This window comes from Callospermophilus lateralis, chromosome 8, assembly GCF_048772815.1.
Source record: "Callospermophilus lateralis isolate mCalLat2 chromosome 8, mCalLat2.hap1, whole genome shotgun sequence".
Classification (NCBI taxonomy): domain Eukaryota; kingdom Metazoa; phylum Chordata; class Mammalia; order Rodentia; family Sciuridae; genus Callospermophilus; species Callospermophilus lateralis.
In genome coordinates this window covers 65,765,390-65,789,538 of record NC_135312.1, presented here as the reverse complement: position 1 = coordinate 65,789,538, position 24,149 = coordinate 65,765,390, and the positions used below count along the sequence as shown (strand labels likewise).

Here is a 24,149-nt window from a genome sequence, read left to right as displayed (position 1 = left end):
CAAACCTAATTAAGAAAAAAAGCAAAGTGTTTTCATGCAGCTAGCTCTTTATATCCTACATGTTCTAATAAATACCTGAAATATATAGATGTAGTCTTGTCTGGATATGACCTCACCAAAGCATAAGCGCTAAATAGGTGGGAAATCCTTTCAGCCCCAAAAGTCCCAGCTGTGTCAGATATAGGTGGGTGTCAGGATCACTGGGTGCAAATGTACCTACCTACAGCCATATAACTGAGTGGTTGCTTACACATGTAATTTTATTCTACATGTGGAACAAATTTTAGTAATACTTTATAAATCTAGAAATTATTTGAATATGCAATCAATATAAAAATGAGATAATTGACATTTTTTTCATACTATCTTAAAACCCAAGTGTGTTTATACTTAAAGCATACCAATTTGGACAAGCCAAATTTCAAGCATTCAGTAGCTACATGGCTTGTAGCTACAGTATGAGACAGGGCAGACCGAACTATCACTAGACTATATCTACTGTGGCTGTCAGCTTGTTATGAGGAAGCAATAACAATGACATTTGCTAATCATATTGCAATCTAAGGAATATTTTTATCCTCTAGAATTCAAAAACATAACCTGTGAGATTGGTATGACAATATTTTCTCTACCTTGACAGGGTACAGAACTAAATAATTTAAATTCTTTATGACTTGAACTTAACACACTCTCAGTGATAAACCTGAAACAAAGTGTTTTTCTATCAACAACTTATCCTCTCTCAAAGAGAATAAATGAATTGACAAAGATTAGCTAGCAAATCAGCTGCAGAATATGAGTTAAAACCTGGGCCACCTTACTCCAAATTCAGTGCTCGCTCTTTAACAACACTGCAGAGGCTCTCACGCTAACAGGTAAGGTCTCTTGAGCCTCCTTTTCCCTGCATTAGTTCTGAAAGTTAAAATTAATTGCCTTACTAAACCTAGAGTTGTTCTTAGTTGAAATATTGACAGAGACCCATTCAAAAGAGTGATTCAATTCTTCATCCCTCTCTTCTCTATATGACATACTCATCACAGTAGCGTGGTAATGGAATCCTATGAGTGTGTGTGTTTGTGTGTGTGTGTGTGCGCGCACTTGCAGGACACAAAGAATTAGCTTCCACAGCATGTGGGAAAAAAATTAAAGACAAAACACTAAAAGTATCCTTTTGAATAGTAAAATGCATACCAATAAGCATAATGTGATGCCATTATTGTAAAACAATTAATGCCATAATGTCCTTCCATTACTATATATTTTGGTAAATGTATATATGTTTTATTAACTATGATAGCATGCAGAAGAAAATAGCAGACGTTTAGTTTGGGTTTGTAAGAATTGTGTGGTAGTGTGTGAAAGACAAATAGTGAAGGAAAAAGCAAAAGAAAAATAAGAAATGAGGAAGGCCCAAAACTATGTACATAATATGACCTCATTTTTATCAAGTAGTATGCTTGTGTATGTGAGTATGCACAAATTTTAACATGTGTGTATAGAGATGTAAATGTATATATTTACATATATAGAGAGATGTAAATATATATATTTATATAAAGAGAGATGTAAATATATATATTTATATATATACACACACAAATTCATACATACAAATGATGTCTCTTAAATGATCCCTTTAAGTCATATAATCAGAACAGTCAATAGCTGAGAGATAGGTATCATAATGGTTGATAAGCTTTTTAAAATATAAAGCACTGAAACATGACAATTTGTTGAGATTTCAGGAATATAAATCTGTAATATGTTCCATAGAGTTCAATATTTTCTCTGAAAATCAGATTCCACTGAAATGTCAGGCAAAAATATTAATTGATCTCTTACCATGTGCTAGTACTGGGGCTAGGAACATGACAGATTATAAGACAAAGTCCCTACCCTCATAGATTTTACACTTTAACATGAGTAAATACAAGGGAAACATAAAAAAAAAATCACTATGATAAGTTTGGAAGTTTCTAAGTACACTGAGTAAAACCCAGTGACAAATTGGTCTAGTTTTACAGCACTAGAAATGGTGAGATACAGTTAGATTTGGAATAAAACTTGGAAACAAGGGCTAGGAAGAAAATTCAGTGGTAAAGCACCTGCCTATCATGCAGGAGGTTCTGGGTCCATCCACAGCATCATTCACAAAAATGAAAATAACAACAACAATTTTATTAGTCTAGGGGTGCAACTCGGTGGTAGAGCATTTGCCTAATATGTGTGAAGCCCTGAATCTAATCCCCAGCCCCACCCACACAAAAAGAAAATGGGGAGTGGGGGGGTGGGGGGAAGAAAAGCAGCTAGACTGCGTTTGATGTGAGCAATGAGGGAAAGAAAGGATTGAAGAGTAATTTCTACATTTTAGACTTGAACAAAGACTGAGTGAATTATGGTATAATTTGCTGATATGTAGAAGGACTGAGAGAAGATAAGAATGGTTTGTTTTGTGCTTTGTTTTGGTTTGAGAAAATTAAAAGAAACCATATTATGTTAGTGACACCCAAGTGAAAACCTTGATCAAGCAATCAGATATGATTCTGTGCTCAGGACAGAGTTTATGGGCATAGATAAAAATTTGTGAACCATCCGCACAGACATGGTATTTAAAACCATGGAACTAAACAGAATGTCCTAAGAAAAATATAACTAGATTAGAGGACTGAAAAAATTAAACTCTGGGACACTTCATCACTCAGAGTTTCTTGCTGTATAATGACTGATCGCAGGTTTTTGGAACTACTGTGACTTTTCTTGCTGTACTACTAATTTATTGTATGACCTTGCCCAAGTGCTTGTCCCCTTGAAACCTCAGTGTCATTGGTTAAATAAAGGGGATTTGGAATTATTGAATTATTTAATAGGCTCTTCAGCCCATCTGAAGCTGGCAAACATAAGAGCAATTTGGGAAAATAAATTGATCCAGACACAAGCCAAGAGTGGTAACGAAGGAAAGGCAGAATATGTGACTAAACATGCAGACAAGTGATAGAAAAATAACATATTTCTTTTTGATTGCATCTATTTTCTCTATGAAATATACAAGTCATCAACTGAGAGTAAGAGGGAATAAGCAATGTTCGAAATTGGAGAAGGAAGAAATGGCATGATATAGTCATGTGAGGAAACAGCAGTAAGTCTACTAGAAAACTGCAATGGGATTTTGAGATCTGGGGTCAATGAAGCAAGTCTAGTCAGCATCAGAGTGTGATTGCTAACCAGAAAAGTTCAGCATCTCTGTTATAGAGGTAGGGTGTGCAAATAGTTAGGCTTAACTTGACTCAAGTTTGGTCAGGTGAAGGAGGGGATCAAGAGATTTAAGGATGCTAGCATAGTGACAAAACACTGAATCTAAATTGGATAGAAAGGACAGTGTGGACATTAGGAGGCTATGAACAGCAAAAATGTGCTTGAGTCAGTAAATATGCAATTTTTAAGAGATAGAGTTACCAAAGTGATAGTACCAGAATTAGGAGTTAACAGGCTGGAAGGCAAAGTCTGGGAGGATAATGAGACGTTGGAGATGGGGCAGTTATTAGTAATACCACACTGTATACATGAGTGAAGAAGGCAGGAGACAGAGGTCTTAGGAAGAGAAGACAAGGAACGTTTGGAGGTCGCAAAGAAAGAAAGGTCATCTATTCACCACCTGACCCAGAGATTCTCATGAAGGATCAAAGAAAACACAGCTGTCTCTGCAGGGACTGCAGAGGAGATGGTGTCAATAAAAGCTGGTGTCATGTGAACAAGAATGAGATAGAAACAAGAAGACAATAGGCAGAGGATGTGAGCAGTGTGCTTTCCACAGTCTGTGGGTTCTCAAGAACAGAATGGAAGAGTTCAGATGGACATGGAAAGGCAGGAAATAGGATTAGATCAGGGTATCCTGAGGAATAAGAGGAGAATTGTCTTTGAAACAACAGATAATCTGGAAAAGTCTGGTGTTTTAATGACAAACATAAGGAACCAGGTAGAGAGTTTGTTAGAATTGGAGTGGGAATGTCAAAGCCATTCATGCTGAACAGACATCAGCCTCCCAGAGTACTTACTCAGTGGTATGAGATCTATCCTCAGCTGGAGAGATTGAAGTCATTGCTAAAGCCATACTGCTGTCCAAAAGAAATGCTTTCCTCTCTCATTAAACTGCACTAAAACTAAACCAGATAATAACCTAGGGCCTGAGAAACTGAACTCAAATAAGGAAACACTTAAGAAATGTTCCTAGGCACTATTGTTTTCTAAATGTGCAAAGTGATACAATTTGCATGAGAAAATGAGTTGTAGAAGGAGACAAAGCTTCCTAAAGCACCCCGGAATGAAGTGACTAGGTCACATACTTTCTCTAGCCTGTATCTGTTATGAATCATTTACTGTTTGTTTCCTGGACATTACTCACTACTTATAACTAAAACCTTCACAATCTCAAATGCAAAAGTAAGTATTAAAATTTTGTTAAATTTTGGAGAGGGGAGGCAAAAAAAAGTGACATAAAGAAAAAGAACCAAACAAAGAGAAATATAGGGTATGAATATTTTGATTAATGAAATAATTTCCTGTAATGAAAATTAAAGTGACCATTAATTCTGTTTTAAGTGACATGATGAGAGTTCTCATATTTATGTCAAACAAATTAGTTTTCCAAATGTAAAGGTCCTCATTTCAATAGTTGAGTTTTTTTTTTTCTTTTTCCAATTGTCAGAGCAATGAGTGTGGAAAATAAGAAATAATATAGACTTATTATGGTAATTTTATAACATATTACAGGAGAAGTAAGGAAGAAATCTCTAGGGAAAGTCAATAAGTAGGCAGTTTAATGAAATGAATATTACACTATGTTACTGTCCAGACAATATTTTTTTAATTTGAAAATGGGAAAATTAAAGATAGTTTATGTTCTGAGGATGATTTTACTCAACAATTGCCAAATTGTTAAATTTACAATGATACATGCTCATTCAAATATTCTTAAAGCTAGAGAAACCCACCATCTGCTCTATACAACTTTCTGTCAGAAGGGCTACTTTAGAATAAAAAAGACCCAAGGCTTCCTGCCACTCACTGTCACCTCCTCACTCCTGGAGTCTGAGAAGCAGACTAGTGAAACTGGAGGCTACTTCCTCCGTGAATTACAAAGAACTTGATAACCTGAATACAAACAATAGTAAAGGATGCTACCATCATAAAACACATACCTAACTTTTCATGTAAAATTATAAAGAGGAATTTTTTAAAACATATGGCAATAGTGCTAGAAATATTTGTCTCTTGGGACATTAAGCCAAATATATCTCTCACAAGCTAAATTCACCACAGCTCAGTCAATATTCAATTTCAGCAAGTAATTGATTTTAGTGCATGAAACAAACCGGGTAGATTCCTTGTTTAAAAATTCAGGGAGTTCACAATCTTGTAAAGCAGACAGATAAAATCCAAGAATTTGTGATACTTGTTATAAAGAATTGAAATTATTCCATATCCAGGTATTTACTGGTCTTAGGTGTGTCAAACTTATTGCTGGATCAGAAAAACTGAAAGGAATAATAAATATGAACTGTCTATTGTAAGGGCAGAATCTCACTAAGGGAAGTAGAAGGTATTTTAAGCTATCCCCAAAGTACCTAAGTACAGTCAGGCCTCCCTGAGTGAGAACTGGCTTTAAAACCCAGTCACATTCATGCTTCTCATCACATAAGCAGTAGCCTAGTCTTCCTTCCTGTGTTGCTTCTCTCTGTGACTCTATGTGACAAACAAGGATACAGCTTTCAGTTTGTGTGAGCTCGTGAGTCCAGTGCCTATACTGTTTAATTGAATCAAGCTTCAATATTCCAACTCCAATTGTAGGCTTAGCTTGGGTCAGATATCCATCCATGGTCCAATCAGCCATGGCATGGAGAAGTAAGTCATATGTTACAGAGTGCTACCCATTCTGGGGATAAGAGAAGCTGGAATGCCTCAGGATGTGAGTAGAGAAGAAATCATTGGCATCTCTATCAAAAAGACATTCATGCTTCATGGTCCTTCATGTTGAAGCCAGATTTAAAGTTAGGTAGTCAGTGTAGTTAGGTAAATCGGGTCTAATATCGAGTGAGATCTAAAATGGAGGCCATGTTGAGAATGAATTGGGGGGAAAAATTGAACAACTCTTGGAATGTTAATGAAGTCCGGGAAAAAGCCCAAGGCCAGAGCCCATCCCAAAGAAGTGTTAATGAACAGCCCCCAGCAAACTTGAAGGTGCTGACTCAGAAGTCCTTCCTGCTCAGATTACTTCTTTGGCCCACCTGTGTCCCACCCCTCCAGCCTTCCCACCTACATTCCATCACTGAAAGAAACTATAAAATGGAGAGACAATTGCACTTCCACGGACTCCATCTCTTGGGTCCCCTTCTTCCTCCGGGAGAAGTCTTTTCTGCTGTCCTTTAATAAATTTCTAATTTCTACTCTGACCTTGCCTCGGCGTGCTTCTCTGGTGTTATTCTTCAACATTGGGGAAGCAAGGACTGTCTCCGGTCAACAGTGGTAACAATGTCACTGTCTTTGCACTTAGATAACTCCCAGTACTACATTTCTCAGTGATTAGCCCAAGGGTGAACACACATTTGTAGCAATCAACCTTGGCCCCGCCCTTGGGAGTATAAGTAATAAAAACCTCCATCATAGCATGTTAATTAAGATGTGTAAGGTCACAGCAGGCTCTCTTTGGGACTCTTATTAGTGTTATGAAATTTTTTCCACATATATAGTAGTTACCATAATAAGAAATCAAATATCCCAACCCTCCCAAGTCAGTCTTCTTAAAAGCAAATAAGAAAACACAAATAGCCTTGCTGTAAACAGAAAAAATTATACACAGGTACTGTTACATGCATGCAGAATAAAAACAAATAGGTGTGCATTTGGTAGGAAGCAACTTCTTATATTTTTTTATTCTATTTCTGCTCAGTTTTTCTTTCTGTCATTCTGAAGTTCACTTTCATTCTCTTGCAAGTACCAAAATATTTCTACATATGATTCAAGTTGACTTTCACTTTCCTGTCCCTCTTGATCCCTGCTGTTCTTAAAGATTCTAGATAAAAAAGTCCTTTCTGGCTTCCAGGTCTTCACACAGCTTCCTGAGTTCCCCTGAAGCCATTATTAGTAGGATCGGGAGCCACCTTCCTCCACAATGCCAATCAATCAGCCTGTTCCCTTGTTCATTACAGCTCCTATTCAGTAGTAGTAATAAATACTTTATTACCAGCAATAATGCTAGGCATAATTAAGCACCCGGTTACTGGTCTGGATAGTAATTACAAGAGGAAGATATTTAAATTTTGTCTTGAATTTATTGCTACTTGGTGTTATTAAATCAACCTCACTATAAATGGCTCTGAAAATATTTTGTTACAACAACGTGAGCAGCATATCTACTCTTTTTCCTAAATATTCAAGCTATGGAATCCTTTAGACTGTTGGACCAAATGGAAGAATAATAAGATAAAAGGTTTTTTTCCTCCCTTAATAGATACAGATTGTGAGGAAATTTTTGAGAATAAACAATAGACACTGTATCAAGAACTATGTCAACTAAAGAAATAAGCTACTTTCATATGTCAGGGCAACACTATTGTAGTATCTCAAATGACCTAAAGTAGAGCTGAATCCAGATATTCATAAATGCCTACTTTGTGCAGACACTATGTGTGGGAAAATTTAAAATTTAAAATTGTGTCCCTTGGAATTGTAGAGTCTACTTGAGAGAATGGAATGCACAGTGAAGAGAAATGATGACTCACAAACTTTAGGGGCCCTGAGTATATGCCATCACACTTTACCCAGGGAGAAGCACTATGCTGGGAATTCCAGGTGGGAGATCATTGCCATTAGAATTTTGAGCACACCAATTATCCTTTAACATCCAGTGTCCGTAAGAGAATGTGTGTAATTTTGAGTCCTCAGTCTTTTGAGGGGCGGTGGGGGTGGGGGGGGGGTTCTCTTCATCCCAAGTGCCCTGAAATTTCATCATGATGTATCATAATGTGGATCCTTTCTGCATCCTTTGCTCTGTGCTCCCTATCAGTCTAGTCTTTTAGCCTTCAGGTCTGGAAGGTTTTCCTGATTTATTTCTCCCACTGCCTGTTCCTTTCTGTTCCTCCATTCTGTTTATCCTATCATCTAGTTGGGAAACCTCTTAAACTTACTTTCTAATTTTCTTGTAATTTCTACTATTTTCATCTCTTTGGTTGGTTTAATTGAAATTTCCTCAAATATAGCTTTCAAAAATTCTACTGAATTCTTCATTTCTGATCCTAAAATTTTATTTTCAAGAACTCTAGTATATTTATTCAATGTTCCGTTAGAGTGTTCTTTTGTGTATTTCATCTATGTAATTTATTTCTCATATAGTTGGGGATATTATATTTTTCTTACTTTACTTTTTTCTTTACAATTTTCTTTCCTTTTTTCCTTTGAGACATCATCTTGCTATGTTGCCTGGGCTGGTCTTAAACTCATGGTGAGTTCAAGAGTCAAGGGATTCTCCCACCTCAGCCTCCCAAATATCTGAGACTATGGCCATGTGCTATCACACCAGGCTTTACAATCTTCTTACTTTCTACTTATTTGATTTGATTTCTCTGGGTTAAGAAGCTTTTTCAAATATCTAATGATGCATTACTCACATTAGAAATGAGACCCTAAAGCCTGAGTAGACACTGTGTGTGTAGATGAGAGTTGTTGAGGGTGCCATAGAAGTTGGAGGTGATAGCGCCACTTCATTGGGCACCCCAACTGTCAGCATCTGTAGATATTTTCTCTCAGACTGGTTAATTTTATCAGAGAGGTGCTCTCTAGTTCTTCCCCAAGAGTCTGAGCCAATTAGGAAATGAGAGGAAAGGATTTCATGACTACATGTACATTTTTATTTAATATCTTTGTTTTCTATGTGATTTACCTGCTTTCAGTTATGCCCCAGGTCAAAAGCAGTTTTGTTAACCTCTCTAGACATTAAACCTTTACTTTCCTATCAACATGGACAAGTGCCCTAACAAACTATGGGAAGGGTCACAGAATCAAATGCTTTCATATAGACTTTCAACCAATTCTGTTTTTAGCCCTACCTGTACCCCCACCACCACACTTTTTAAAAGTATGTAAAATTTCTAAGCCTCTCAAGGGCTCTGTGGCAGGACTTAGCTGACCCCTAACATTTCTCTCACTACTAGCTTGGATTTGAACTTCCTTTGACCTTCTCATTATGCTGTTATTTATCCATATGGGTGATAGAATATAGATGGCTGTGAATTTCAGTCCTATTTGTTCTATTGAGACTACTAATTTGACTAATAAAATATGACAGAAATGGAGCTGTGCCAATGCTTAGACGCAGGCCTATATCTTGGACCCTCATTCCAGGAACCCTGAGCTCTCAGGTAGGTAGTCCAGCCTCACTGCAGGAGAGGAACAGTGAAGCCCTAAGACTGCATGGAGAGAGAAAGAGTATCTAGTTGAGCCCAGACTTTCTATTAAAGGGTGTGAGTAAAGGCATCCTGGACCCCCCAGATCAGCCCAGCAACCACAGTCAATGCATAGGGAGTGGAAGATTTTACCAGTTAAACCTTGCCCAATTTTTTTACCACAAAATTTGTAAGTTATAATACAGTAAGTGTTGTTTGAGTCTCTTATACAGCCATACAAAGCCAGAACCATCTGCTTTCCCCTTATAAATTGCAAATTATGCTGTATTCTTTTCCCCTCTCTTGGTATTTTTGTCCTTGGAGCTTATGGCTTTTTTGATATCTCTATATTGTCATTATAGGGAGCCTTTGGTGGAATTGGTAGTGAATGCATATATGCTATCCATCTTTCTTAACAAGAAGTTGCCTCATTTATTCTTTAATCTCTTTTATATTCTGAACTATGGTTTATTCATGGTATATTTCATGATTAGATTTTTGTTAGACTTCAAAGCCTAAATGAAGAATTTTGATGGCATAAGCTATCTCTTCCATTAATTATACTTTCACCAACCAAAGTCATTCTGATAAAACAATTACATTCCTTCTGGTCTACCAACACATTTGTGATATTAAGATTGAGCCATATTTCTAATAAAGTTTAGCACTCATTAGTCTTCCTAGAAAAGCCTCAGACAGATAACAGCAATGAATTTAATGCCACATGTCAACTTGTTTTATGGAAATGAAGATACCGTCCTTTGTTTAAATCTAGTTAAGAGAATGTCTTATCTCATCCTCTATTCCTATTCCTGTCAGAAACCATCAGTACTCAATAAAAACTGGATCAAATTAATGCTTTCTATCATGCATTAGCAGCCAGTAAGGTCATTCATTAGGATGTGAAATATTCCTAGCATTACAAATAGATAGAGGTACCACACTAGTGCTTCTTCCCCATCAGTCCTGCACCTGCCCCAAGTGGTAATGTATGGTCCTGTTCAGGAGTGTAGCAGTAAGTGGGAATGTGACCAAAAACAGGCACTTTAACCGCTGTTCCCCTGGAGTCAACACTGCTACAAGCATATGGCTACAGGCATATGGCTAAATACCAATTACAGTGGATGAGGAATTTATATGAGTCCATAACTCTTGTAACCATGAGACTGACTGTAACAGAGAATCTGTTAGTAGGGGAAAACTGAAAGAAAACTCTGGGTTTTCTTTATTTCAAGGTAGACACTAAATAGACATTAGTTCTGTGTCACTTTTTTCCCCCTTTGATACAATCTGTTGAATACCAGTTCATAAGAGGGGAAAAGAGTGATTTGGGAGGACGTGCTCTAGTCCAGTCCATCTCAAACTTTAACATGCATAAAAATCACCTGAGACCTTGCTAAAATGATAATTCCAATGCAACAGTTCTCACTGCAGCCTACTGTGGTGCCAAGGCTGCTGGTTGCTAGAACATACTTTGCAAATTAAAACTATAGTTAGCTGTTGTAAACCTCTCTTCCCTCATTAAACTCAAAGCTTAGCCATCCTCCCTGCCATCATACATAGTGATGCCTTAAAAACTAAATTTTCAATAATGTTTATGAAAAGAATTGATATAAGCAGCTATTCATGAGTAGAAAAATAATTTGCAGTCTGGGGTTGTGGCTCAGCGGTAGAGCTGCTAGCCTAGCACGTGCAAGGCCCTGGGTTCAATCCTCAGCACCACATAAAAATAAAATAAAGATATTGTGTCCACCTTAAAAAAAAACTAAAAAATAAATATTTTTAAATAAATAAATAAGCTTTTAAAAATAAAGGCATTGTGTCCAACTACAACTAAAAAATAAATATTAAAAAGAAGAAAAATAATTTTCATACACCTGGCTCCTTGAGTAAGTGTTAAACATTTTGGAATTCTATTTGTATTTCTTTAACGTGGCTTTATAGTTGAAACAACAAATATTCTTGAGAACTACATTAGAAGCGTTGGGTAATACAAAAAGGAAATTATAATCCCTTTTCTGTGAAGTTTTATAATCTGTTAGGAAGAAGATGTATTTGCTATGCAATACAGAATCTAAATATGACTTTTAAAAATAATGCCATTATAAGATCAGTTGCAAAATGATTGCTGAAGATGTTATTGAATATAAGTTTAAGAAAGTTGCAAATTATGGCTGTGAAGATCTGAAAGAGTTTGAAAGAGAGATGATGGGTGGATGGAACGGATGGGTGACAGATAGACGGATGGACAAATAGACCGAGAGATAGGTAAACAGATAATAGGTGAATAATAGAACCTTCTCTCCAAGAGGCAAAAGCATTCTTGTGATGCATAGAAGAGTTCAAATAGACACATGTCTCTTATTTTATTAGCTTGAACTGTGCTGCAGTAACCCCATTTATCCTACAGCATGACTCCCAACATAGTTTATGCCTCAATAACAGTAAGATACTATGCTATTGTACTGTTAACTGCTTCTATTCTATATTTAAAAATCCCTTTGTAATAAGAAAACAGTCAGGGTCATTTATCCCACAAGGCCTCTAAATTCAATGGACAGCATCCTGTATCGCCCTTAAACTTAATCACACCCCAGCCTGGCATAGTGGAGCATGCCTATAATTCCAGCAGCTCGGGAGTGTGAGGCAAGAGAATCATGAGTTCAAAGCTAGCCTCAGCAAAAGCAAGGTGCTAAGCAACTCAGTGAGACCCTGTCTCTAAATAAAATACAAAATAGGGTTGGGGATGTGACTCAGTGGCCCAGTGCCTCTGAATATAATCCCTAGTACCCTCCCCCTGAAAAAAAATTAATCACATCTCAGAGTACCTTAAAATGAACTTTAGCAAATAATGTAACTGTGACAAAAATCTGATGTCAGATTGACCACATATTCAAAGTTTCTATTGCTCCAACTCAACACTTCTTTACAAAATGGGAATGTACAAAGAGCAAAGATGTGGGGCACTTACTAAAAAAGCAGCAGATTTGTGACTTTTGGTCTTCGGGAACCATGGAATTAATATTGAAGCAGATGGTAATACTGTAGCTACATTTGCAGCTGTGGAAGGCTATTCAGCAAGATCAGATTGTCTCTTGCTGGCCATGTCTTAACAGGAAGATGGAACAATTTAAAATTATTGAAGGGAAAAGTTATGGCTCATATTAATCAAAATTACTGCTGCCCTAAAGTCTAAGACACCAGGACTGGCCAAAGAAAAAAGGTAAAACCTCTCCCATCATTATGCCAGATTCTCCCCACCTCCTCCACATTACCAGCCCTTATGGCCTCCAGCTGTTTTTCTTTCTCTAAGTGTTCTCTTAAAGAGATGTGCTACCATGAGAGATCTCTCTGTAACTGGGCTGTAACCTGGAATTTAGTGCTTCCGTAGGCGGAAGCATGGAAAATACAGAGCAGCTGCCCGGAAGCCGTGGGCCAGTGGATACACAGAATCTTGGAGGAAAAGGCAGACCATGCATTTAGAAGGTCCAAGTAGAAGACTCATATTAAAACAAATAGAAGAACCGAGTGGAATTTACATTTAAATTAATTATAAACTTTAAGTTAATAGTAGACTGGATTCCCAATCCACCACTGGCTGAGGTCAGATGTACGTATTTATCTTCCCCTGCCCTGGTTGATACTGAGAAGAAAACGTTGAGAAGCATTGTTTTTATATTCCTACAATTTTGGATCTACTTTCATTTTTAGACTAGTCCTGTTCCTTTCAATGAGTCAATGAGTCAAGAAGCAAGCCTACATAGGAAACTTTCTTCTCCAGAATGCAAAGCTTCCCACCTTTTTTGTGCCTCTGTACACCTGTGGATGAGATGCTTTTCATGAGTAATGTTTTCAAAGAATGATTCTCACCGGAATATCAAAATTGTAACAAAAACTTGACTCTGATCAATCCCTCAAGAGAGAAGCTCTCTATTACTTCTTATACCTCCAGCTATTCATTTATCCAAAAAGCATTTTATGTCTGTTCTCTATAAGTCAGGTGGCTTTCGTTAAGAAATTTTCATAGGTTTCAGGTTGGAGTTAGGGAAGTGACTAATCCATTGTAATAAAATAATCAAAATTTATAGACATTTCAAAGACAGTAAAATCAAAAGAATAAAGAAAATAATCAAAGCAAACCCAGGGATGATTTGAAGATTGAAGTTTAGTCCCATGATGATCTTCAGCCTGTATCTCCTCTATCTCAATCCTACCCTAAGCAAGTCATAGGGAAGACTAGAAAACTCAGCCTAACAAGCTCAGATGACAGCAATATATAGCAAGTAAGGGTGAGAATAAATCTGTAGGAAAACAATCTCAAGAACAGAATGGAAATAACATGGGATAAGAACAACAGAGAGGTCCTCAGGTCTGGAAAGTTTGAAGTCAATGACAACCAATCTTTGAAGTAATTACAAAATACATAAGAAGGCAGGTTAAAAGATTAATCTAGACCATCAGAGTAAAATTTGCATCCTCATATTCAAATGCACCAAAAATTTTTTTAATGTAAATTTTTTTTCTTTTTGTTTTCGTTGTTACCAGGGATTAAACCCAAGGGCGCTTAGCCATTGAGCCACATCCCCATCCCTTTTTATTTTTTGAGACTGAATCTGACTAAGTTGTTCAGGGTCTCACTAAATTGCTACAGCTGGCTTTGAAATTGTGCTCCACCCTCTTCAGGCTCCCTAGTCACTGGGAATACAGGCATGACCCACCCTGCCTAGCTGTAAATTTATTTTTATTACTAATTTTATTCTGTTTGGGGGGATCCTTTATTGTATGTAGCAAAACAAGACAAAATAAAAAAACAAAGGCAACTTCTCCATTTAAAGTGTTTCAATCATTAATTTAGGCTCTTTCATATTAGTCTTTGGTCTCAAGGGCCACTTACATTCTCCCTTATCTTTTTTTTTTTGGTACTGGAGATTGAACTCAGGGGCACTTAACCTCTGAGTCACATTCCAGCCCTTTTTTTGTATTTTATTTATAGATAGGGTCTCCCTGAGTTGCTTAGGGCCTCACTAAGTTGCTGAGGCTGGCTTTGAACTCATGATCTTCCTGCCTCAGCATCTTGAGCTGCTGGGATTACAGGAGTACATCATGCACCTGGCTCTTTTTCTTCTTAACCTAAATTCTGGGGGAACTTACTTATCATCCTGGCACTAGTATAAGGACATCTGATGTACCCTATTTTGAAAATGTTCCTCATTTCACATGATCCCCTAAGTGTCCTGTTGAAATACACTGTTACCTGTTGAAATACAGCTTTTTTTCTATATTATTCCTAGCATCTCTGAACCCCACACCCTACACCCTCCTCAGTCCAACCATGATGTTCTTCCAGGCTATACTAGCATTCCATGTCCCCACAAGAAGTCTGATGAGGCTAGGCTGCCTTCTCAGTTTAACACTTCAGGCCTAGACACTTTCCTCAACCAGGTCTGGTCTCCCATCATATCAGTGCTATGTTGTTTTGGTCCCATGTAGAATAAAAGGAGGATATACCCATGGGAAGAAAGAAAGAACACACTCTTATTTAGTTATTTATTTAACTCCATTCTTTCTTTCTTGTCCCTCTCTACTGACTAACAGAGGGGTTTCTACATTCCCTTTTATCTGAGGAGAACTGCCCCTTAGTCATAACTTCTAAGAGAGAAAAAAAAAGTCTGTGTGAAATATATACACCAGACAAGTTCAAAAGTGAGTGGATCCTCCTCCCCTTATTGGATAATAAAGTAGAAAATGATGCTACACTATAAATTCAATTCTAAGAAAGTGATAATGTGAAAAGAATTTTCTTAATTAAATATTATCCTGTAATACTTGGAAACTTTATATGGTAGGTCAGAGCCCAAAAACACAACCAAAAATTACATGTAGATATGGGTGGCTGTGGCACTGGTAAGAGTTTCTTTACAGGAAGAACATGGAGCTGTCCCCAACCCTATCCTAGTTGTTTAAAAGACAGAGAGAGATCCTAAGGTTTCTTTTCTCCTCTGGATGGGTGGCTCTTAAATCTCCTAGGCAGCACTGATCAAATCTTAGGTGACAGCTCCATAAGGAACAAGAGGGGCAGTAGGTCTCTGTATTAGGAGCATTCATTTGTGTTCCTTTTTTGGGGGGTGGGGGGTTACTGGAGATTGAACTCGGTGGCACTCAAACACTGAGCAACCTCCCCAGTCCTATTTTGTATTTTATAACCTGTCTCATTGAGTCGCTTAGCTCCTCACCATTGCTGAGGCTGGCTTTGATCTTGGGATCCTCCTGTCTCAGCCTGTGAGTCACTAGGATTACAGGTGTGCGCTACTACACCCAGCCCAGATTCCTAACAGAAATAATATGCACACTTCTGTAAGAACTTGACAAGCATTCTGACTGATAGTTCTGCCTCTAGAGTCATACTGAAATTCTAATTTAACAGCTATATGACATTTAACTCTTTTGTGCTTCAATTTCTTCAACTATAAAATAAGGATAGTGCCTAACTCTTAGGGTTTTTATGCAAATTAAATAATACAAAGGAAAGTACTCCGAATAGTACCTGGTAAATAATATGTTCCCAATAGACCTTGGTTATGCTCATTATCTCACCTTTTGTAGTCAACAGTTTAGTTTTTTTTAATATTTATTTTTTAATTGTAGTTGAAAACAATACCTTTATTTTATTTATTTATTTTTATGTGGTGTTATGGATTGAACCCAGGGCCTCGAACATGCTAGGCAAGCGCTCTACTGCTGAGCCACGACCTCAGCCCCAATAGTTTAGTTTTTGAAATAAAAAAATCCCTGGAATGCCATAAGCTACTTATCTTAAAATAAGTCATAGCAAATTTTTTTAAAGTACATGAATTCATCAAATTTAATTACTAAACAGACACACAGGTTAATGAAACAAAATAGAGGACCTAAAAATAGGCCCATACAAATATGTTTAACTGACTTTTGACAAAGGTACAAAAGCAATTCAATGAAGGAGGGCTAGACTTTTAACAAATGGTTCTGCAGCAACCAGACCTCCAATAGCAAAATAATAATTGTGAGCTAAATATATCTCCTATACAAAAATTAACTCAAATGAATTGTAGACTTAAATATAAAATCTAAGATGATAAACCTTTAGGAAAAAAATACATGGGGAGAAATTCTTTGGTATCTAAAACTAGGCAGAGTTCTTAGAATTGATGCTAAAAGCACAACCCATAAAAGAAAACTGGTGAGTTGGACATCACCAAAATTTTAAAATGTTAACTATAAAAGCCACTGTGAAGAAAACGAAAAGACAAGCTATAAACTGAGAGAAATATCTGCAAAACATGTATTCAGCAAAGGACCATTATCTAGATATAGAGAACATGCAAAATTCAATAATGTAAAAGCAAGCACACCAAATAGAAAATGAGCAAATGATGTGAAGAGACTTTCACCAAAGGATATATAGATTTTTTTAAAAAATATATATTTTTAATGGTAGATACATGATATTATACATTTGTCAAAACTCATAAAATGTACAACACCAAGAATTAACCCTAATGCAAACCATAGAGTTTGGGTGATAATGTGTTAATGTGGATTCATAGATTCATAGATGGTAACAACTGTTCTATTGTAAAGAGGGAAGTGAATAGTGTGAAAGGCTGGGAGAGGGTGAATGGGGACAGAGAATATATGGGAACCTGTACTCTGCTCAGTTTTGCTATGGACTCAAGCTGCTCAAAGTGTATTTTTAAAAATGTATACCATGTATGATGTTATTGAAACAACACAATTATAGAAGTGAGGGAACAGATTTGTTGTTCTTTAAAGAGGTGCTGAGGGAGAAAGGAGATGAATGTGACTATAAAAGGAGAAGGGGAAGAATCCTCATGGTGTTGGAACTCTTCATATCTTTGATTATGGTGGTGAATACACAAAAATCTTCAAGAAGATAAAACTGTGTGGATAAAAAATAAATAAAATAAAAAGAACTGTGTGGAAAAATACAAACACACATGTGCAAGTAAATGAGGAAATCTGAATAAGATTGGAAATTGTATTAATGACAATATTTAAGTTGTTACTATAGCTGTTGCACTGGAGAAAAATAAACAAAAAAGAGTAAAAGGTATCACTGTGTTATTTATTACAACTACATATGAATATAATTATCTCAGTTTTTAAAATGGACTACCTAAAATTATTCAGCAGATTTTAATCTATTCTGAGTTGATTTTTTAATATGGTCTAGGTGTCCAAGTTCATTCTTCTGCATGTGGATATCCAGTTTTCCCAAAATTATTTGTTGAAGAAATATTCTGTCCCCATTGGGTGTTCTTTTTTGATTTATTTATTGATTTGTTTACTTATTTATTTATTTATTTATTTATGGTACCAGGGATTGAACCCAGGAGTGTTTATTAAACAATATACCAGCTCTTTTTATTTTTTATTTTTATTTTGAGACAAGTTCTTGCTAAGATGCTTAGGGCCTCTCTAAGTTGCTGAGACTGGTTTGAACTTGAAATCCTCCTGCCTCAGCCTCCAGAGCTGCTGGGATTGTAAACATAAACTAGTGCTCCCATTAGATGTTCTTGGCACCTTTGTCAAATATTAATTGACTGTAGAAGCACAGATATAATTCTGTTCCATTAGTTTATGTCTATTTTTATGCTGGTACCATACTGTTTTGATTACCATGACTTTGAAGTATACAGTATTTTGAAATGAAATTCTATGAGACCTCCAGTTTTGTTCTTGCTCAAGATTGCTTTGGCTATTTGGGGTTATTTGTCATTTCATATAAATTTTAGGGTTGTTTTTTTCCCATGAAAAGTGGCATTGGAATTTTTCAGGGATTGCATTGAACCTGTAGATTATTTTTTCAGCAAGTTTTAATGATGACAAGAGAAATTTTCTACAGCCTTCTTAATTTTACTACATATAACCATTGTTGACCCTGCAGCACAGACCATCAGCATATGCAAATGAACACATCTATTCTTTAAGAATAGAAAGCCATTCCAGCCTTGAAATTTTCCTGGTGTCCCAGCATCTGGGGCTTGCCTCACATCTGGGGCTTGCCTCACACCTGGGGCTTGCCTCACATAAGGTTGTGCAGTCCTGCCCATTTCAGTAGCTCAGTCTTTGCTGACAACCCTGGAACATCTGTAAAAACTATCTGCTTAAACAGGCTAAAATGGCAAGTTATATTTCAGGGAAAAAACATGCCATGGGAAATTATAAAGATGAAGCCAACCACCAACAAAAATATTATGGCATAAAGCAGGATGCACAGAGAATTGGAAAGAGTCATAAAAAGAGCCTCTCTCTCTTCAGCAATAAAAAAGGGTACACTACTTCTGGCATTCTCTCAGAGAATCAAGCTGGATGCCTATAAGAAAGTCATTGCTTAAAATGAAATTTCATTTGAACCATGATAATTGCATTTACTGTCTGAAGTGTAAAACATAAATGTTTTGATGGGATCTAATTGATCCCATTTGACAAGAATTACCAGACTTTGATGTCAATAGAAGGGAAATATTAAATACTAAACTAAGAAACATCAAAGAGTCCAAGAATTAATGAAAGACAGAAATAGATGAAAGGAGAGAAACTGAATGAGAGACTATGCTACTGTTAGCTTTCAATCTATGCTTCTCTGTTTTTATTCTCATTAATTTTTTTTTCCTTTTTCTTCTATTTTCCCTTCTTCTCTACTTCCTCTTTTCCCTATTGTTTTTCATTTTAAGATTCCTCATTTAGCCAGAACCCTTAGCTTTTATCTCAGTGGTTCATTTCTGGACTTGAGACATGTCTAAATTGGAGAAGGGCCTGAGAAGGAATCCCTTGGGGAGGAATATAGCCAAAGAATATGCATGATTTCATCCAACAAGAAAATTTTAGCCATTGCAGGAGAAAATACAATGTTCCTCGTGAGCCATCTGCTTTGACTGATTGACTCACATCTCAGTTCTGGTTATATGTAATTGTGCACGCACACACACACACACCCCATCATCATTGTCATTGTGATCATCATCATCATCATCATCATCATCATCATCATCATCACCTCTTCGCCAAAACCTTTCAAATCAAGGCAGCACCATTTTTGGTAGCCACATGATAAAGCAAAACCCAATGTATGACAGAGATACTCTCCCACCTCTGAAGGTCTCACAAATCATGGTTCCACCTTAGCACATCTGAGGGCAGCATCAGCACTCAGTGATGGTACCCTATGGCTATGCCTTATGGGTCTGTGAGTACCAGCAGCAGCCAGAAAGATGTCTTTACAGAGTGAGCTATAGTTTCAAAGGACATATTTGTGACATCACAGTAAATACCTGAAGATGTCCAGAATGTAAACATGAGATATAAACAGTAATGAAAATCACCAAATAGTACATATATATATATATATATATATATATATATATATATATATGTTATATATATTGTCTATGTATCAGATAGAAAAACTACATAATTTACTATAATTAATAGAATTACATTTTTACCCATAAAACTGGTGTAGCTCAAGGAAATACAAGTTTCATGTACATGCAATTTGTTTTCTTCAACAAAGAAAATACTGAATTGAAATAAATTGAATTTGTGGTCTCTTCCTATATCTACTAGAGGGGCACCTATTTATTATTCTTATTCATTATATAGTTACTAAAATATAGTTTTCTCCATTGATAGGTGTCTATGTCAGGATATAAATGTGCTTATAAATTAAAATATCATTTTGTATATACAATTGATTGATTGTCAGCAATGATTAAAAGGAGCCTAGATATAATATCAACTTATCAATAGATGTGAGATTATCCATAAGATACACTCTGAATTAGTAAACATAATTTCTTCATAAAAGTACATTCAGGCCAGGTCATACTTTGAACACTCACTAATCTATTTCATGATTTTAGCTAAGTATCTAATAAATTCCTTCTACTTAAATAGAAACTTCCAGGGCCAGCTTTGGCCATTATTTCCACACCTGAGTTGCACTGTTTCAATAACATTCTTTTAAATGTCAAGGCCATTTTTGCTCTATTTCATGCCCTCTTGCTTTTGAACTATTATATCCTTGAAGAGTTTTCTTTCACATACCTTTTCTATATCCCAAACTTTACCTGCATTAGTCATGTGCACCTTTCATTTTCCTCTCAAGAATAAGTACTGATCTCATTTTTTTATTCTCCACAAGGAGCTATGACCTTAAGATCTTTTATCATCCTGTCTTTACTGATGCTTCTTTTCCATTCTTGTCATACAAGGTGAAGGATCCCACAGCATTCCAAACAAGATTATTTCCAGCCCTTTGTCATGCTTTTATAATGATGTGCATCACAGGACCATTAGTTTTCCTTATTATTAAGATGCTTCTGAGCCTGGGGTTTTGGCTCAAGTGGTGCTGGGCTAGCACACGTGAGACACTGTGGCTCGAGTGCTCGGCTAGCACACATGAGACACTGGGTTCAATCCTCAGCAGCACATAAAAATAAAATAAAGATATTGTGTCCACCTAAAACTAAAATAAATAAATATTTTTTTTTAAAAAATGTTTCTATTCTCTGTTTCATCTCACTTGTCAATTTTGTGGCTAATGTTCCCTTTTGAATAATTATTTTTATATTATTTTCCAGATTTTGGCCTATTTCTTTTCTTCATTTTTCCTGACTTTTTCTACATGGTTTTTAATACGACATACAGCGAATGCAAAGACAAATACATTTTCTTCAGCACAATAATAAATAAAGTAGCATGAAATTTTCTCTCAAAAGCAGGACTTAAAGTTTGGGGGGAAGTTTGACAAAGTACATCATGTGAATTCAGATTTACCTCAATGCTAAGAATTATGTTTAGATAGGAAAAGGAAAATAATAAAAAATAATTAAAAATTTATTTTGATCTCAGAAAAATAGTTAGATTCCTTTAAGTTTTATGTAGCTTTAGACGTTTATTAAAAGTTAGAATTTATTTTGTCCTACTAAGAGCGGTTTTGAAAATTACATTTTTGTCTAATTACTGATGTCATTCTGTCATTCTTTTAGCTTTGTGTACTGAACTATGTCCAGAATCAAGTGGATATAAATCCTTAACAGGATTATGAGAATCTAATTGAATTTGTCACCTTTATTTAAAAACTAGCCTCTGTACTTCAAAAATATAGATGTGGATTGGTTTGATGAATAACCACTGTTTGGTTCATTTTTGTTTTTTTTTAATTTTTTTAATTATAGATGGAGACAATACCTTTATTTTATTTATTTATTTTTATGTGATGCTGAGGATCGAACCCAGTGCCTTACATGTCCCACACAAATGTTCTACTGCCGAGCCTCAATCCCAGCCCCGATTGCTTGATTCTTATAATTAAACCTAACTAAAAATAAAATCAATAAAAATAATTATGACCACAAAATATGCTTTCCTTATTAAGTCAATTTCTCTAAATATTTTTATCCCACTAGATTAGGACTTAATGGTCCTCTACCTGGCATTTGTCACAAAGGAAAAAAAAAGAGAGAGGGAGTGAGAGAGCCAGGTAAAAGGATTGAATACAAAGAGTAGTATAGAACTATAGTGCTCCTGGAAGAGGAACTCAAAAACCGTATTAATGATTTGAGTCAGGTCTACATGAAAACTGTTAGGAGTCGCTCCGACTCCAAAGACTAACTTCCCCATCCCCCAAGAAGAGTCATCCAATGGTGAGCCCTGCTGGCTCACATGATCCTTACCCACCAATCAGATTAGCCCTCCTAGATCACCTGATCCTTACCCACCAATCAGATTAGCCCTGCTGGCTAACATGATCCTTACCCACCAATTAGACTAGCCCTGCTGGCTCACATGATCCTTACCCACCAATCAGACTAGCCCTGCTGGCTCATCTGATCCTTACCCACCAATCAAAAAGCACCCCATGCCAACTGTCAGACCACCCCTGGCTATATAAATATGCAGAGCTGTTCCTCAATAAACAGGCATTTTCTCCGACAGCAAGCCTTGATGGTTCTGTCACTGGTTCCAAAACCTGGGAGGTGGAATGCCTCGCTGGTCGAGGGCCCCCTCTCTCAAGGATTGCCGTCGTCATCCACTCTTTCTATCATTGCTGCTATTCACACAACACCAGCTCTTCAGTAGGTGAGTTCCCCTATCGGGTATCCAAATTCAGACGGGCTATATGCGGGGGCTTTGACCGTAATCATCTGGCAAACCTCTGATGCCCAATCTGGAGGAGAGAACGCACCCCACCATGACCTTCACGGTCACGGTGGACTCTCTGGTTCATGAGCGGGAGGTCCTGAGGGGTAGAAGAACAGGCACTCCCCTCTCTCCCCCTCTAACCACCCTGTCCCTCTCCTGACCTATGGGGGCCTCTTCTTCCCTCCCAGCATACTCCCCCTTATTAAATTCTGCACACAAGATTGGCCTTAATATCAATTAGGCAATCAAAGTCAATGGCCCCCAGGAGGATCCCTAGATCCTGAGATCTGTTTAACTTCTGCGAACGCTCAAAAAAGTGGAAGGAGTTCCCCTATGTTGAGGCTTTTTCTCTTCTTCGTTCTCACCCCGACCTCTCCGGCAGATGATCCCCCTCCCTACCGAACTCCCCTGTTGGCTCCGTCCAGCCCCTCAGGTGCTCCCCCTGACTCAGCCGACACCTTTAGTTCCCCCCAAACTAGGTCCCACCCCTAGTCCCATAAACCATGGCCCCTTTAAGAGAGGTTGCTGGACCTGAGGGCATTATCTGGGTACATGTCCCGTTCTCTATGAATGACTTTATGCAACTAGAGCAAAGGTTGGGCTCATTCACTACAGATCCCACCATTTACATTAGAGAGTTTCAATGGGTCCTCCAGGCTTATAGCCTCACTCACCATGATAAATATATATATATATATATATATATATATATATATATATATATATATGTTATTGGCTAATACTCTCCTTCTTGAGGAACATACCAAAATCTGGGAACTTGTCAGAGCCCATGCGGATGAAACTCACCAAGTTAATCCCAATCACCCTCCGGGGCCACTTGCTGCCCCAGATCAAACTCCTGACTGGGATTATAAAACACAAGCTGGCATACAGAGTAGGGACCGATTCTCCGCATGTATTATTGCTGGGCTCAAAAAAGCGGTATGTAAGGCCATCAATTTCCAAAAATTACAAGAGACCCCATTGGAATTTCTGGATCGGCTTACGAAAGCCCTTCAGCACTAACCTAGATCCCGAAACCCCAGATGGCCATCATGTCCTTATGACATATTTTCTCTCGCAGAGCTACCCCGACATCTGGGCCAAACTAAAAAAGCTCAAACAAGGCCCTGCCACCCCCCAGACTGAGAAATTTCAGATGCTTGCCCAGGCCCTGCAGGGTGCTTCCTCAGGTCACTGCCAATCACCGAAAACTCCCCTGGGCACCTGCTTCAAGTGTGGCAAGGAGGGACATTGGGCCAAGGCATGCCCCACACTACGCACTCTGCATACCCCATGCCCTAAATGTCAACAACAAGGTCATTGGGGCTCTGACTGTCCTAGATCCTGTAGGAGGCCTATGGCCAGGGAACCCTCTGACCTCTGGGCATGGCAATCGATTGACGGTGCCTTGGGTCCTTGTCCCCAGCTGTAATGATCAATAGATAGGAACCCAGGGTGCAGATTCAGGTGGATAGGTGCAAAGTTGACTTTCTCCTTGACACCGGG

General features: G+C 37.4%; 1 pseudogene; it reads right to left on the bottom strand.

Annotated features, from left to right (window-relative positions):
* Positions 1 to 22,725, bottom strand: part of LOC143405692 (small ubiquitin-related modifier 3 pseudogene) — a 46,217-nt pseudogene extending 23,492 nt beyond the window's left edge.
* Positions 22,726 to 24,149: the final 1,424 nt, after the last annotated feature.